We start from the raw sequence: 19,155 nt of genomic DNA, 5'->3' as shown, positions 1-19,155 counted from the left end.
TATTATTTTTAATGTTTTAAATATTTTATTTTATGTTTAGTTTTATTATATTTGTCATTGTTTTTATTAACTAAAAAGTAAAAAGATAACAACATTAATATCTTTATTTTGAGTTGATATTATTTCAAATTGTGTGTGCAGTTATCTCCTAGACAAATTTGATGAAGATATGGTTATTATAACTTGAAATTGTTTAAATTATTTTATTTTTAAAATTAGGATTTAATTGTCAGTTTTTTATTTTAAAAAAGAAATTAAAATGCTCAACTTTCACAGTTAATAGGATTCCATAATTCATGGCTAGTTGGTGAAAGTCTTTACGTCGTATTTTATTTTAATTGAAAATAATTTTCAAAATCATCTCCTAGCCAAATTTGATGAAAGTATAGTTGTAACTACTTGGAACAACTCTTTTTTTAAAAAGAAAAAGAAAAAAAGACGAATTAAATTGCTAATATTTTTAGAATATAAAATAAATTTAAAACTATCAATTTTCACATTACGGTTCCATAATTTGTGGATAGTTGGTGAAAGTCTTTACTCATCATTTTTTCCATTTAAATTAATTTTCAAACTTATCACCTATCTAAATTTGCAACACAAATTTAAAACATATTTTTTTTTAAAAATTAAACACAAAATTATAACGTATTTTTTAAAAATTTAAAACTCCCAATTTTCATATTAATGGGATCCATAATTCATGGATAGCTAGTGAAAGTCTTTACTTAGCTTTTATTTTAATTTAAGTTAATTTTCATTCTTATATCCTAGCTATATTTGATGAAAATATGATTAGAATTACATGGAATTGTTCATTTCTTGATTATTATTTAAAATAACGAATTTAAATTTTTGAATGTTTTAAAAATTAAAAGGAAATATATTTATTTTTTAATTTGTTTTAAAATATGTAATTTTTCGTAAATATTCCTCTTTCTTTAGATCTTTTAAAATTTGCCAAAATAAAATGTTTCTCCATAACTTAATGTAATTTTTAGAACTCAGAAACAAATCTTACACATTTAATACAAACTAACAAACAACAATTAAAAAAAAAACCACATAAGAAAATCTATATTACCCACATAAAACTTTTGTGGGTAATAAATCTTATCTCTTTACATATTATAAAGAAAAGAAAGTTTATGCAAATTATATATTATACGATTTACAAATTATCACTTATATTTATGTTTTACTTTATGAATTTTCAACATAACATTGATATATTTACCTGGACATTTAAAGAACGAATGAAGTGTGATAGTCCGACAAATACAAATCATCACGTTATAGTGATGAAATGAAACTATCAATGTTTATTCCTTTACCATTGCCAGTATAATCTTGAAATGATCCAAAATGAAAAATGATGATATACTTTGTTGTATTTCTTTTATCATTTCAGTCATTGTATGTTCCTTCTTGATCTTCTTTTTCTTCTTCTTGATCTCCTTCGTCATCTTACTATTTCTTTTGTTGTCCACTTTAATCTTCATTGTTGTAATATCGATAACATTAACGTCGTCGTCATCATCATTGTAGTCGTTGAAATCGTTGTCATATTAACGTTTTCAATATCATCCGATAAATAAATAAATTGCAAGCAGATATATGTCAACTTTCATTTATATTAATATAGAGAGATAGTACTATTATCTTCATTTATATGTAAATTAAATATAGTTAAATACATTTATTAACATATGAAAAGATAAATTTGTGAAATAGTAAGAGTTTATTTAGAATTCTATAAACATGAGTTTCTAGTTTTAATTAAGTTAATATTTTTTTTTCTTTTGAAAATATAATATCTTCTAATTCAAATACTTCTAATCTTTCAATTCAAAATTTCCATTATAGTTTCATCATTAACTGCATGTTAAAAAAATAAGATTAAAGAATTATAAATATGAAATATGCAGTAAGCAAAGAATCATAAATTATATGTAAATACATCAACACAGTTTGATTTTAAAACAAAACATAAGATGAAAAAAATTAAAATATTACATGCTTGGCATAGTTATCGAATATAGTCCTAAAAGTGTTTCTCTTTCTACAACAACATATATTCATCACATAAATGGCTTGATCGTAACTTCATCAATTGATCATCTTCAACATCTAGAACTTTCAAAATAAAGTACAATTATTGATAATGTAAACCACATAAAACAAAAGAAAAAGATAATATTAAAAATAATAAAAATTACCTTTCCATGAATGGTAAGGATTAGTATTGTTTTGAATTTCCTTTATTGAGATGCATTCTTTTTCTTGGAAAAACTAAAGAAAAGACTACCGTATTTAAATTTAGTGAGTTAATACGGTTGAGTTTTTTGGGGGAAGGAAGTTAAGTAAGTGGGTGAGGAATTTTAGGGATAATTATTTATAGTTGAAGTTTCTTTTTATTTTTTTAAAAAAACTAAAAACAAGTTAAAAAAGAATAGATAATTAGATAGGTTTAGATTTCTTTACAATTTTGTATATCGCTTAAATATGCTTTAGTGTTATTTAAACGGTAAGTTGCAAAATGTATGTTTTTTGTTTTAAAAAAAAATTGTTTTATATTGTTATTTATTTTTAAAGTTGAATTTAAATATTAAGTTCCAAAATAGATTTTTTTTTAAAAGTAGTTTTATATTGTTATTTGTTTTAATTTTAAAAATTGATGTTAAGTTTCAAAACGTTTTTTTTTTTTAATGTTTTATATTGTTCTTTGTTTTTAATATTGAATTTATTATTTAAATTAACTAAAAATATCAGTTTTAAAACTAAAATTTAAGAATAATTGTGGTAATGACACGTGACATTTTTTTCTCTCCTATTATATATAGATAGATATATAGATAGATTATTATTATTATTATTATATTGTTATTATCATTATTATTATTATTATTATATTAAATTGTACTTCAATTTTAAAATTGTATTTCAAAAAGAAAAATTTTAAATTCAAATTTAAAAATAGTTTTCGTGGAAACTGATTCCTTTAAAATCCAAATTAAAAACAGTAACCTTTATTTCTTTTTGGTTAATTTAAGATAGATAATTAAAATATTTTTAATTAATTTTTGAATTTTAAAATTGTTAAATTTGTGTGATGTTGACATGTGTCATTCTAATTCTTATTATTGACATGTGTCTATATTTATTTATTTAATTATTGATTATTAAATATTTAAAAATATTTAAAATTCTGAAAATTTTGTGGTGTTGACATGTGTCATTTTTTCTTCTCCTTTTATATATAGATAGATTATTATCATTATTATTATTATATTAAATTGTACTTCAATTTTAAAATTGTATTTCAAAAAGAAATATTTTAAATTCAAATTTAAAAATAGTTTTCGTGGAAACTGATTCCTTTAAAATCCAAATTAAAAACAGTAACCTTTATTTCTTTTTGGTTAATTTAAGATAGATAATTAAAATATTTTTAATTAATTTTTGAATTTTAAAATTGTTAAATTTGTGTGATGTTGACATGTGTCATTCTAATTCTAATTATTGACATGTGTCTATATTTATTTATTTAATTATTGATTATTAAATATTTAAAAATATTTAAAATTCTGAAAATTTTGTTGTGTTGACATGTGTCATTTTTTCTTCTCCTTTTTACTATATATAATAAGTGGGAATATCTACTACTTAGCACATGACAAGTGTTGGATGATATGTGCTTCATAGTGTTGTACATTCTTCTTTTATGGTTGTACCTTTAAATTTTATATTATTGGACAATTTAACACCATTAATTACCTACTACTTTATTAGCCAAAAAGTTTGACCTCATTTGGGCCCATTTATTATTTATATGTTTTCAATTTTCAATATATGTTGTTTATCTAATTCTTTTTTTCAACATTTTATTTTAAACTTCTTGAAATTTAATTACCTATTTATTACTCTCTCTATGCACTTTTAATTGTTATGATTTCCTTTTTAGAGTCAAACTATAAGAATTTTAACTAATATTTTACAATGTGTTTTTTCATCATATTCATAGGCAAAAAATAACAATTTATGGTACTTTTTGTATAGATTTGCATATTTAGTTTTTTTTTTTTAAATATCAAATTAATACAATCTGATTTAACTTTGAAAATTAGTCAAATGGACTTTCAAAAAGCGCAACATGACAAATACAAGTGGACGGAGAGAGTATATTTTAGCTACAAAATATATTAGAGGTACAACTTTTTAAAAAATTTAAATTTTTATTGCGTTGACTCTTGAAATCTTATCATTGTCATATGAATTTGAACAAATTATATATTATTAAAAGTTACATAAAAGATGCTATAAATCACAATAATTAGCAATTAAAAATATTTTAAAATCATATAAGAAATTTGGTTGAAATCTTATCATTGTCATATGAATTTGAACAAATTATATATTATTAAAAGTTACATAAAAGATGCTATAAATCACAATAATTAGCAATTAATTTTTTTTTAAATCATATAAGAAATTTGGTTGACTAATTGGAATAGAATAAGTAACATGTACTATTTCAAAATAACGTCAATTTCTAGAATTCACAATAAATTAACAACTGAAAATATTTATGATTATTCACGTTAATTGAAACATGAGTAACCTATATTATTCAGACTAACGGAAAAATACTATAAATCACAACAATTTAATAACTTCAAATATATTTTTAAGAAAACATATAAAAAATCGACTGATCTTCAAATTCCATTTATATCACATAAATTAAAATAAAAAAAATTAATATTTATTGGGCCCGTGCTGGCACGGGCACCAAATATCTATATATGTGTGTCACAAATGGAAAAGTCCCAATCTAGGAAGCAACATATATCATTTACAAATGACTTAAAAAGCATTAAAAATTACAATAATTACCAATTTAAAATATTTAAAAGCTATATAATACAATACGTTGACTCTCAGAATTCTATCAGGCTCACATATATTGGGACAGAAAAAATAAACATATCATTTTAAAATTACCAAAAAAGTATTATAAATAATAATAATTAACAACTTAAAATATCTTAAATACATTTTAAAAGGGTTAATTTTGTAATTTATCCACATCACATAAATTAGGACAAAGTGACCAGTAATGTACGTTATTTGAAAGTTACATAAAAATATTATAAATCACAATAATTAATAACTTAAAACGTTTTTAAAAAAAATATGAAAATTTAGATGACTTTCCAAATTTCATTTGTGTCACATAAATTGAGACAACAAAAATAATATATATTGGGTCCATTTTAATTTATTTGTCTTATTTTTTAATTTTTTTATATTTAAAAATTGCATAAAAATACTATAAATCATGATAATTGACAATATAAAATATGTTTTGAAAAAAATACAAAAAATTCTACTGATTCTTGAAGAGAATCTATCGTAAAAATACTATAAATCATGATAATTGACAACATAAATATTTCAAAAATGTTGTATGTGGGTAGTCTTATTATGCCTTAAATAGCGTCAAAAAAAGTATAGGTTTGTGATAAAAAAACTTATTCCTTTATCCACGCAAACAATCGCTTCAAAAACTCGGTTATTAGCCCCAAAACATACCATTTATATTATTGGGCCTGTGCTATGCACGGGCCACATTATCTAGTATATATAGATAGATTATTATCATTATTATTATTATATTAAATTGTACTTCAATTTTAAAATTGTATTTCAAAAAGAAAAATTTTAAATTCAAATTTAAAAATAGTTTTCGTGGAAACTGATTCCTTTAAAATCCAAATTAAAAACAGCAACCTTTATTTTCTTTTGGTTAATTTAAGATAGATAATTAAAACATTTTAAATTAATTTTTGAATTTTAAAATTGTTAAATTTGTTGTGATGTTGACATGTGTCATTCTAATTCTAATTATTGACATGTGTCTCTATTTATTTATTTAATTATTGATTATTAAATATTTAAAATTATTTAAAATTCTGAAAATTTTGTTGTGTTGACATGTGTCATTTTTTCTTCTCCTTTTATATATAGATAGATAAGACTACTATATATAACATCTAATATAAAAAAATGGTTTTTTTTAAAAAAATATTTTGACAAGATTTCTCAAAAATCAATTTGGGTTAGATATCAACTCAATTTTTAATGGGTTGAGTTGAAATGGGTTGAACTAACAAATGGACGGGTCAGTAACCAACCCAAACCTATTTGGATTGGGTCGGGTTTGATTTTGCCACCCCTACATGTCATGCCTCCGAGGCGCTCTCTGTCAAACAGCAATGCTGCTGCTCTTTGTGTGAAGCTCTGGGCCTTTACTGTTGCCCACACAAGTCTACACTCTCTTTACATTTTGTGTTGCTATATATTTCTTGCTTTTTTTTTTGAGTAATAGCAATGTGATTTTCCAATATCTAAGCATTGTTCAATTGAGCTTATATGTACATACAGAAAAAGGTTTAGTTATGTAAGAAGTGATTTAACTAGTAGTACTACCTCCATGGTTTGGAGATGACATTGACAATTGTGTTATTCTAATAGGGGGTGTTGTTTCAATTACTCTTACAATTTATTTGCAACTCGATTGTTTTGATCTTAAGCTTTTTGTTCCTTGCTTTCTATGGATTCTCTGTCCCTTCCACTGAAAACATAGGCGTATCTAGAATTTTGACATGATAGGTGAATTTTTACGAAAAGGTGGATTTAAGATATAAATTTGATTGACATTTTAGGTTCTTATCACTAAAAATCATTAAATTTGTAAAATTATAGGTCCAAAATTAATTCTTATCTATTGAATAGTGTGTGTGTGTATATATATATATATTGCGCCGGAGATGTTGAGATCGATTGAACACATTGATTGTATGTTATATCATCCAGTATTTCTAGTTTTAATATGCACATTTGGTTTAATTATATAAAATAACTACAATGCTAACAAAATTAGGAATTTCCAATATGACAAGCTTGAAAATTTTGAGAGATTAAAGCTCTATAGATAAAGTGCTACCAATTACCACTAAGAGAGGTGTTACCTAATTTTAGAAAGAAAAAAATACAACAAGATAGATGTAAGATTCAAAATATTTAACCTCACTCGGAGAGGTGCATCCAATCATCATTGCATTATTTAATACGTCTAGTGTGGGTTCACACATCTATATTTAAATAATTTTTTAAAAATACAAGACTACTACATATGGTTTCAGGAGGAGAGCATGAGTTCACGTGAATCCGGTGACCCCTCCTGCGTACGCCTCTGGTTGAAAAAGAAAAAACTAGACTTTCAATATAGATTTCCGCATCAGGATTGCCTCCATGGTTAGTAAGATTTGGATATTTGAACGAGTCATCTTTTGAATTGTATATCCTGAATTTTGATCGAACCAAAAACAACATTTCACCTGTGTCATGAAAAGGAGTGGATTCAAGTCATATTGGCCATTTGGATACTTGATAGTTAACAACTTTATCCAACATTCATTAATTTCATATAGTGGCGTAGCCATAAATTTCACGAAAGGTTTCCAAGAATCGCATAGGTAAAAATAATAATTTAATGATGGGTGCACAAAATTTTTGAAAGCAAACTACGTAACATTAACAATTAATTTTTTTAAATTAAAAAATATACTAAATTTTTAAAAATCAAACCACATAATATTTAGCTTGAATTTTCATGTTTATTTAATAGGAAGTGAACGAAAAAGAAAAAAAGAGAAAGAGAAAATTTAGTTTATAATGAAATCACTTTTATACTTCAAGATTTCACCAACCTTTGGTGAATTAACAACAAGATATGCAAAATAAAGAGTAAAATCAAACGAGTTTTTCTAAAAAGAAATTCTATATAGAGCCTTTTTCACCTTTAGTAGCTTTATAGAAAAAAAAATAGAATTTGCTTATTAAATTTAAATTAAATAATTACTTTTGGATTTATTTAAAATTTTAGTGAAAAGAAAAAGTGATTAAAATTTAATGTTTACTATGTTTTTTTTTTGGTTATATTTTTAAGTTGTAGGTCTCTAATTTGAGATTATTCTAATAGATAATATGAGTTTTGAATTGTTGAAAAAAAAACATATTTATTAAATATGATTAGGTCTCTAATTAAGATTTTTAATAGATAATATTAATTTTAAATTATTAAAAACATAACTGATTTATTAACTATAATTAGAAATTAATTAGGAGCTTTTTGAAAATGTAAAAACAAAATGCAGCAATTGGGATTCGAACCCGTGCGTGAGCGCATTAATAAACCTTCATGTTGGGCAAAGATATCGCTGGGATAAGAAACTTTACTGTGCTTAAGGGTGTCCAAAATGTCTTAATTAACCATTTAAAGTATAATTTTACTTATATATACGATGTAATTTTCTGATAAAGGGTGTCCAATTGGACACCCTAAGCATAGTGTACCTCCGTCCCTAATTTCATACTCTTTCATAACCCAAACACCTAAATGAGTTTTGGTGTAATTAATTACTTCCCAACATTCCGATAGACAATTCATTCTATCCTTACTTCATAAGAAGACTTCTCCATCTTATATCATTTCTCAATAGCTAAATCAAAAGAAATGATGTTCCTGTGTCACGACACCTGTGTCACAACCCAGATTGTCGTGATAAACACCCACACTAACCCTTCGGTGGGAGAACCATTACTATAACCCAAACCAAGCAACTAAACCAAAACTAAAGCATTTAAGGATATGGCATAGGAATAATAGCTAAAATCTGAAATTCCCATAAACTTCAACAAAAGATCTAACAATTAAACTAAACAAATGCGAAAGAAATAACCTAGAACCTGAAAGTCAATGTACCATAACATCTAACAATGAACCAAGTCTAAACAAGAAGGGTCATAACCCCCAAACTAACGAACAAATAACTAACTAGAAAGTCTAAGTTTGAAATGTGAACATAGACGAAAGGAGAGCTCATGGCAGCCTGGAAGAACTGGCTCACCCTTGAATTCGAACTATCACTGATCTTCTAAGCAAGGTTTGTCAGTAGCCACTTGAAGATGCCCTGTACTCAACAAAGAATGAGCAAGTGCAGTATCAGTACACAACCACAATGTACTGGTAGGATCACGCGGCTATCCCACTAAGTGTAACATACATTAAGTCAATACGACAATATAATCACATGCACATATCGAACATATACAATATTATCAACATTTACGAACAACAAACAACTTCACATTTTTCAAAATACACAATTATGACAAGTCATTGGTCCTCTCATGGAACCCAAACCCAAAACAATTAGCATACCGGAACGTGGTACCCGATCCAATGATTATGCCGGAACATGACAACCGATCCCATAATTATGTCGGAAGGCAACCGATCCATTCAACACATCACAATCACAATCACAAGTATATCCTCAAGATCATACGTTTAAGTCATGATTTCATGGCAATCATCATTCATCTATCTTATTTACAACAAATGTGATCAATAATGCAACATTCATAAACATATATGTATAATAATGAAGCAAGAACAAACATACATCACACAATTATAGTAACACAACTATCACCTACCTCGAAACAAGCTTGAAACCCTAAGAAACTTGATCCTTCCCTTTCCGGATTCGTTCCGCTTGTTCTTGGTCTACAAACAATCATAATAACACATGAATCAATAAACAATTGCTAATTACCCGGATTACTAACAATTCTAACAACACTAGATCATATCATGATCTCAAGTATCCAACTAGGGCTTTTCCCACCATAGAATCTAGATCAAAACCCTTCCCCATCGATAATTACCCATTCTATTACGTTCTACGGATCGAAAAATAGATTTGGAGAGTGAAAAACTTACCTTTAGCCTCAAGAATAGTGGAAAACTATCAAGAGTCGCCTGGGGTTCGTTCCTTAGCTCCAAAAATTAAAAAAGTGCAGAATAATATCGTTTTGGGGTTTATTTACGACCTTAAGTCGCATCGAACCCGCCACGATGGTTTTCACCCCGCTATAGCGGCCCCGCCCTGGCGGCAGAAATCCCTCCCCAGCGGCTTGCACGGAATCACTGAGCTATTTTAATAATTTCAAGACCCCCACCTTTAACCAATGACACTCAGAAAATATCGTTCACGCTAAGATTGATTCCGGGAGTTCTACTCACGCGAATTCAATTCCGTAAAGTCATACGGGTTCCTTAACAACTTGTCTAATTACCCATGTAATCAAATCATAAATAATTCATCCGATTGTTACCAGATTTTCCTACACCTTAAAAACTTTGATTTCGTCTAAATCTGGACTAGGTTGGGAAATTTCAAATTACTATGAATAAGTTTTCCGATCCAAATTTTTTCCCCATTGGATTTTCTATAACGACGAAACCTAGTCGTTACATCCTGCCTATATGCCAATGAAGCATCCCATTCGCGAACAAGCCTAGAACATAACTTAATGTATCCCCATTATCAAGTTTTTCGATAAATAATATCTTCCTACAATAATCAAAACTAGTTCAAAATTTACTTTTTAGACTATATACCTTGACCTCAATGTCATCTGAATCGTCATTAATATAATTATAAAAAAATACCTTTTTACTTTATAATTATCATCATGCTCATATATGTCAAAAAATATATAAAATTTTCAAATTCCATCCATGTCGTATAAATTGAGATATATTGAGCCCCTGTTGGCACGAACTCCTATATCTAGTTTTATAATAAGCATACAATATATGGTAATGAGCAATTTGATGTCGACTTTGATAATTTAAAAAATGAAGTCTTATAGAGTTCTCGAGAATTGATTAATTTCATGTACAGAGTGGATTAAATATTTTTTCACTTCAAAATAAACTTAAATTTTTTTGAATATCAATGTACAGTAAAACCTCTCTAAATTAATATAGTCGGGATCATGAAATATTATTAATTTGTAAAGATATTTTTTAATCGATAAATTAATAATTATTAATTTATAGTGTTTGAGATTCAGCCTTGTGATGCTTATATGTATTATCACAACTGATATTGTCGTAGGATATTAGAAGGCTGTGAAGTAAGACATGAAATCGATCCACGGAAAATTGATGTTTTGGATGCTATCGATTTTACAATTTCGGATTGGACGACAAGTGTTCAACAAGAGACAACAACAAATTGTTGTCGACACTACAAAATTTGTTTGGAGGATGAAATCTCAAAGAATTTGAATGAATCCACTTGTGAAAACGTCATTCATGAACTTGAGGTCATGATTAATGATCTCAGTTACCACAATAAAAGGGACGGCAATAACCTATTGGATTATCCATGTGAAAATGATACATATTCAGAGGTCCAGAGCTTAGAAGAAATTGTGGATACGATAAAAAACAATGTTATTGATTAAGTTGTAGATGATACAATACATTTGGAACCAGTTACGCCTAAGAAAACACGTATTGTATCTAAGGCTAGCAAGGGGAATGGGTCGGCCCGTCTCGGCCCGTGACTGGCTGGAGACCTGTCTGGCCGGACCCGATCCCGTATGATTTTGCGGGTTAGAGGGACTTCGGGATAGGGGGCTGATTAGGAGCCGATTCACCCTTTGGTCCCGATTGACCCGGCCCGGCTGAATCGGCCGGTTTCGCGGGATCCCTTATTTTTTATATTTTTTGAATTATATTTGTTGGGGCAACGGCTAGTGGTCCCCCCCAATGGATTTATTCACCTTTTCACTTCCCCAACACCCCCTATCACCCCCTACTATTAATACTTTAATTTAAACCCTCAAGTTATCATAAATACACTTTTAACCCATTTTTAATATTATAAATACCCCTCTGTCCCTTATTATTTCTTTCAAAATCATCTATTTTCTATATCTTTTCAATCTTAAGTCTTAATTTTTTATTCCATTTAAGTCTCATATTATATCATAATTCATATATTTCAATTCTAAAATTTCATATTATATCATAATATATATAATTCTCATATTTGCTATCAAGTATTGGAGTTCCAAATTACAAGTTACAACAAACTACAAGCTTCAAGAATCGGTTATAACGTCTACTATTAACGCAGACATTTGGTACATTCGTTTCATTATATTTATATTTTATTTTTCGTCATTAATTTTTGTGTTATTATTATTTTTATATTACACTTTACATATAATTAAATATGAGTTCTAGCAAAAAAAATACCGGTAAAGGAAAAGAGAAAGAACCAAGTGGCATTAGTAAATTATTTAATTTTAATAAAAAAAGTAGTAAGGAAAAAAATAAGAGTAAATGTGGTGGTACTTCTTCTAAATCAATGTCTAGAATTAGATTTAATACAAATGATTTTATTTATGTTGATGAAACTTCTTATGATATTGATTCAAATGTTCAAATCGATCATGAAATTTTAGAACGACGTTATGGTAATATTAATCCTAATCTTGATGAAAATTCAGGTGAAGAAGTAGAAGTTGATTCGGGAGAAGATGAATTAGAAGATACACCTACTAGTCCGGTGACAGAAGTTCCAAATGAAAATACAAATTCAACGGAGCAAAATTGTGGACTCCCACCCCTTATACCTCCTACAAGGGAGAAGGTGAAGTATCAACACCCTTGTTGTGCCGTAATTTTTCTATCTTTAGAAAAATTACTTTTTGAAATGTTCTAAGTATAAAACAATTTGAGAAAAATACCTAGAAAAGAGTCGCCACTTAATTTTTTAAAGAAATCAAGAAAACTTATAATTTTAAAATATGTAAATAGAAAAACTCATTTGAAAATACCAAAAAGGGTTCGGGGTTCAATTTACACTTAGAGAAGGATTTAAACATTCGAAGTGCCCGCTAACATGCGGTTGACCTGTGACTTGACTAAAATAATTTTTTGACTAATTCTTTGAGAAAATGATTTAACATAAAAAATAATAACTTATAATATATTTGATTAACTTTGAGAAAATAGTTAAATAAATGATGCATTTTTATTTATTTTTATTTTTATTATATTTATTTTTTTAGATAAAGGAACCCAAAAATGAAACATTTGAACTAAATTGCATGTGAATAGAATTTTAACAAAACTAGATTAATTAGGATTTGCTTGACTCATTTTTTTAAAAAATAATGATTTAAACTCAATTGGTAAATTTAAGCATGAAAACCATTTTTAATTAATTGAAGAATAAGAGTTTTGACTAACTTTTTGAGAAAGTGACAAAGTAAAAGAAAGTCATTTTTTTAAAAGTTTATTGAAGAAAAATACTTAATTTAAAACAATTTTAGAATGAGTAAAAATGTGTGAATAAGCGTTAAGTAACACATTTTTTAAGAACAAATGACTTAACTTAATTGAGGATGTAAAATTTGACCAATATTTAATTAATAAAATAAATTATCTCAACACAAAAAAAAAGTATTTAAAGCAAACCAACACAAAAAAAATAACTCATCTTTTGGAGAATCTAATTAAGTTAATTAAAAATTCTAAAGCTAGAGTTAAACATCAAACAATAAGTAATCACAATTAAATAATTAAAAAGTAAAGGAGAGATTGAATTTGGCCCTCCTTTTTGGGCCAATTTCGCTGCAATTTTGGGGATTTTACTCAATCTCGTTTTTATATACACCTGATGTATATCAGTGTATATCAGCATGTATATCGGCCCTTTTGATGTATTTCTTACTTCTGAACACCAGTATTTTACCTCATCTCTGTATTTTTGCATTTTTGACCTGTAATTCGCTGTATAATAAGTGTATACTGCCGTATACAATATGTATACAGGCTATATCTCAACCTTTTTTTCAGCTTTCTCAGACTTATTTTCAATTTTCAGCCCCTGAGGTTTCGTTCTACTGCCTTGGCTGATTCGATAAGGGATAAAATTGAATTTGGGCCTTTAATGCCCATTTCGAAATGCGAAGGGGAGATGAAAGAGTCCATTGGACTCATCTCATATCACATGCAAAGAAAAAGAAAAGAATTAACATTCACTCTTAGATGTCACTAGAAAAACTATATAAAGTCTAACTCAATTAATCCATGAAATGCACTTATTTTAATGGACCCGATAATCAGCGAGAATATTTTTTTTTTTTTTCAATTGACTTCTAGACAAAGATATAAACATGTTATTTCAAATGTAAAAGTCATACCAACATTAAAAATGGAAACTTAAACCTCCGAACAACCCATATATAAGGAACAAATTAAATGCCTAAATAAAGGGGCATAAAATGACTATTAATGAGTATATAGTTAGACAATATGCACATCTAAAGTGTGGATCTTCATAAATGCAAGCAATGGTTGCGTGTGAGAATAAAAGTTTAATGCGAGGAAAACTTTTGAACTAAAAGGAAGCAATACACATGTTAAACTATATATTCAGAGAAAAAAAAAACTAAAGTTATTTATGAGCTTAAGGAAATGAGAAATTACAATATTCAAATGGAGGCAACATCACTAATTGAAATATGATGAGCTTTCAAGTTAAATGGACAAACATTATATCGAAATTGGATCATAGTAAACAAAATCTCAGTGCAAATCTAATGTTGATGTAGTATACACCAATAACAAAACTATTCTTCTAAAGCTCAGCCAAACAAAGAGATTGAAAGGAAAGGAAAAATCCAAACTTTATAATATTTATTTCTAGAATTTCAAATCGACATGCTCATCGGAGGGACTCAAACAGTGATCAGAACCAGACATATTGGTCTATGAGTAAACTCAAAACACTTAGCAAAATTCGTGACGTATTAATGGACTAAACAAACTGGTAACAACATTACACACACATGCTTTCGAGATGCATTTTATGCTTTAATTGCCTTAGCAGACAAACATGAACAACATCTTTTATCTACGATTGTGGAAACAAGAATAGTATAGCTGAAATAATACCCTCATAAACAAAAAATTGATGAGACAGAGGAGCTGAAATATCATGGCAAAACAAATAAGACAACATCATTACACAAGCGAGATAAATAGTCTATTAAACATAAATTGAGGTTAGGAAGGAATTTTACCTTTTCTGGAGTAGCGAACTGAGACGACAAGCTTGATCGTAAAGAACTCCCACCACTATGAGTCAATTTCGATGAGCTCCGAAAAAGTAAAACAACTCTTTTTTTTGATGAAATTCCGTCTATTTTAGGGCAACAAATTAGTGTTCAAAAAATTCTTTATTTTTTTTATCCCCAAAATTCCCCCCTAAGACGTTAATGGAAGGAAAGTATATATAGGAAAATAATTGAATCCATTAGAGGGGGGAAACAGACAGATTTTTGAATGAATTTGAAAAATTCAAAAATCTGAATTCTCTTTACTCTTTTCAAGACAATAGTGAAAAAAATTCAGAAATCCCCAAAAAAGGGGGAAAAGGGGACGTACGTTGTTTCTGGGAAGAAATTATTGGCGTACAGGGGTGAGTATGGGCGCGGCAGACACCTGCTACTTTCCGAATTTGCTGGGATTTGAACGTTGCTTGCCGATTTTTTGGAAGGAAGAAGAAGCAGAGGTCAGTTTGGTACTGTTGTACGTATGCTTTCCTAAAAAGTGCGATGAGTTTCTTTTTTATTGAAATTGGGCTGGGTGAATGGCAAATAGAGGGCTGGGAATTGGATAGATATTATGGGCTGGTTTGTATGAGAAAACATGGGTATTGAGTTGGAATTGGGTTGATGAATAGGCCCACTTTTGAGTCTTAGATGGGTGTAAGGTGTTGGCAAAAATGGTAGTTAAACAAATGACCAAATGAATTTAAATTATAGTCAAATGGAATTTAGTTAAATTCGGCAACTCTTAATCAAGAAGAATTTAAACAAAATTAATTAACGAGCTTCTTAAACTTAACTAAATAAAATAATTAATTTACTTGTAAACAAATTTACTCAAAAAATATAAACATAACTTAAACTAATCAAACAAATACTTAATTAAAACAAAAAAAAAAATCCTTTTTAGATGATTTTTGAATATTCTTAAAATATATTAATTATATACATAATTATAAAACACATATATTATTTAAAAATTATAAAAATGACACTAACTATTTAAAATAACTTGCAAACAATATCTATTTTTTTTTTGAAATTTTATAAAACTAACTATTTTAAATCATTTGAAATTGAAGAAGCTAGATGATTAATTTATATTGTGGAGGGTCAAAATTGGGTGTTAACAACTGTCCCTCATTTTACTTGGATTGATGAAAGAAATTTGAGGCAAATGAAATTGACAAATCCAATTTTTACCGATCACATCTTCATCTATTAGACAAGGGATTTTGGTACGAACTTTAGGAATTATGGCCGAACCCTGGAACTGGGTATCCTACATATCTCAGGCTATATGAGAATTCAGGCCACTTGTAGTTCGATACGCTTGATTTGACGCACGATTTTGAAAGAATTCAAAAGCTATCTCGATATCGATTTATAGAGAGACTGGAATGCTCGAGAATAAGATTTGAGAGATGATGTTGGAATACAATCGAATTTTCAACATTGAGCTTGCCTACATATCTTCAACACAAGGAATCAAACTGCTTGTAGTCTCGATCGGTTGAAAATGAAATCTCTTATGCAAGATAACCTTCGGTTCTGGAAGAGTGACAAGTAAGTCGAGTATGAAAAAGAGGCTTGTAACCTCTTAGCCATAAATGTGGTGCACTTCACACTTATAAGTAAGAACTTACATGAAAATAATTTTCATAGCTCTTGGTACATTGTCACTCAGATTGGAAATTTGTTTCCGGTGAACCCAAAATTTTTCACTCAGATTGGAAATTTGCTTCCGGTGAACCCAAAAATTTTTGGATGTGAAATTGAAACTAGGAAACATAAAGAAAAATCCACATGCCTTCTGATAAGGGTGTGGTTTGATTATGGTGGAAGTCACTCATCTACTCGCGTCCTAAGAGTTTGACACTCCTCTTTGGATTATGTCTCAGTTCGCTGTTAAGAAAAAGTTTCACGTTGTGCTGCATCCTTTTTGATGTCGTCCGCACCTCTGGTTTGCTTTGAAAATTCATTACTTGGGATGCTCTCGAAAAAGACTGAGATATAACTCATTAGCATAAAATGCAATTCAAATGGAAAGATAATGTCTTTTATCGTGTTGACACTTGATTGCTCTCCTTGAATCATTTAACGTCAATTTCATTGGATTTGACGTAAAGCAAATAAAGTTTGTGTCTCATAGTTGCGATATAATTTTCAAATGTACTCTTCCTTTGATGTCAAAGTAATAAAATAAGTTGATGTAATATGTCGACGGTACTCCTGATGTCGTTGTTGATGATTCTCTTGATATCGTTTTTACAAGGAAAATGATGCAGTCAATGTTGATCTTCTTGTGCTGGGTAAAGCTTTCCGCGATGCATGAATTTTTTTCTTGCGATGCATGACTTCCTTCTCTTGCTATGCATGACTTTCTCTGCGATACATGACTTCCTTCTCCTGTTATACATGACTTTTTTCTCTTGATGTGCATGACTTCTTTCTCTTGCAATGCATGAATTTCTTTTCCCGCAATGTATGATTTCTTTCTCTTGTAATTTATGAATCTCTTTCTCTTGTAATGCATGATTTCTTTCTCTTGCAATGCATGAATTTCTTTCCCGTGATGCATGAATCTTCTCTTGCAATGCATGAATCTTCCCTTGCATGCATGAATCTTCCCGCGATGCATGAATCTTCTCTTGCAATGCATAAATATCTTCTCTTGCAATGCATGATTTTTTTTTCTTGCAATGCATGAATCTTCTCTTGCAATGCTTGAATTTTTTCCAGTGATGCATGACTCTTTATCTGTGATGTGTGATTCTTTCTCTTACGATGCATGGTTGCCTTCTCTGGTTATACATGATTTTTTTCTCTTGCTATGCATGACTCTTTTCCCGCGATGCATGAATCTTCTTTTGCAGTGCATGAATTTTCTCTTGTTATGCATGAATCTCGTCTTGCAATGCATGAATCTTCTCTTGCTATGCGTGGATTTTTTATGATGCATCCCTGATACCGAACGAAGATAATGCTTCACCGAGCAACATAAATGATCTTTTGGGTATCTTTTGGATGACGGTATTATCTCAATCGACAATATAACTAAAGATGACCCTCGGAGTAGTGGTATGGTCTCATTTGACAATACGATATAAATGACTCTCCGGGTAGTAATATTTTCATGTCCGATAATATGATGCAGATAATGTCCTCCAAGTATCTTTAGTTGCTGTAAAATAAATAAAATTTCTTTCTTCGAGGTTTTCCTTTGTTCCATTTCCGAACATAGTTGCATATTCATTATGGAACTCGCCTTGTTGAGAATTTGAATAATGCTATTCATATTCCCAATTCTTTGTCATAAGAAGCCTAAAATATTTTCTACATCCACAGAAAAAATTGTCAATTTTAAGGAGCTCTTCGCCCTTTTGATCTCTCCATATTCAATGAATGGAGGAATACGCTGATTTTGAGGTAAACTCATAAACCTGCATCCACAGAAAAATTGTTAGTTTAAAGATGAACTGATCTGTGTGGATCTCTTCGGTTGTCTACCCCTTGTCTTGCTATCTCCGGTTGATTTTTCCGATCTTCCGCTTCTTGATAGATAAGACAAAACATTTTTATTCAAAAATAATTGAAACATGAAAGGAAAGTTTTGAGAAAACTAGGTTTTTTCAAAAAAAGTAATATTGGGGGAAAAGTCAATGTTAAGTGTCATGTCACGTCGAGCTTTTCACGAACGCCTTTGAGGTTGATGGTTTGAGGTCTATCTGATTATTTGCTGGAAAGTATTCAAAGTTGTTCTACACTCCCGATGAATCTTGTTGAAATTTTGAGGCCATCCTCAAAATTTCTGTCCCAGTTAACTGTCTTGGCTTATCTTTAACCGTTGGTGAGCAAATCACAGAATTTTTGAGATCCTCTCAAAAATTATATTCCAGTTACAATATCAAAGTTACTTCGGTCTCTACTTTTTTGGTGAGATCTTCTTCTTTAGAATTTTTGAGTCCCTCTTAAAAATTCTGGCTCAGTTTCTATTGTAAGGAAAGATAGAAATCTTACGGGAGGTAAGTTGTGGTGCCTACGTATCCCGTTGACGCAGAAATCAGGTCAAATGTAGTTCCTCTTCTCGAGAATTAAACAAAA

The sequence above is a fragment of the Solanum verrucosum genome, unplaced genomic scaffold (assembly GCF_900185275.1).
Source record: "Solanum verrucosum unplaced genomic scaffold, falcon-dt-bn FXZP01000067.1, whole genome shotgun sequence".
Classification (NCBI taxonomy): Eukaryota; Viridiplantae; Streptophyta; class Magnoliopsida; order Solanales; family Solanaceae; genus Solanum; species Solanum verrucosum.
The sequence above is the reverse complement of the archived record's forward strand: the minus strand, read 5'-3'. Positions refer to the sequence as shown.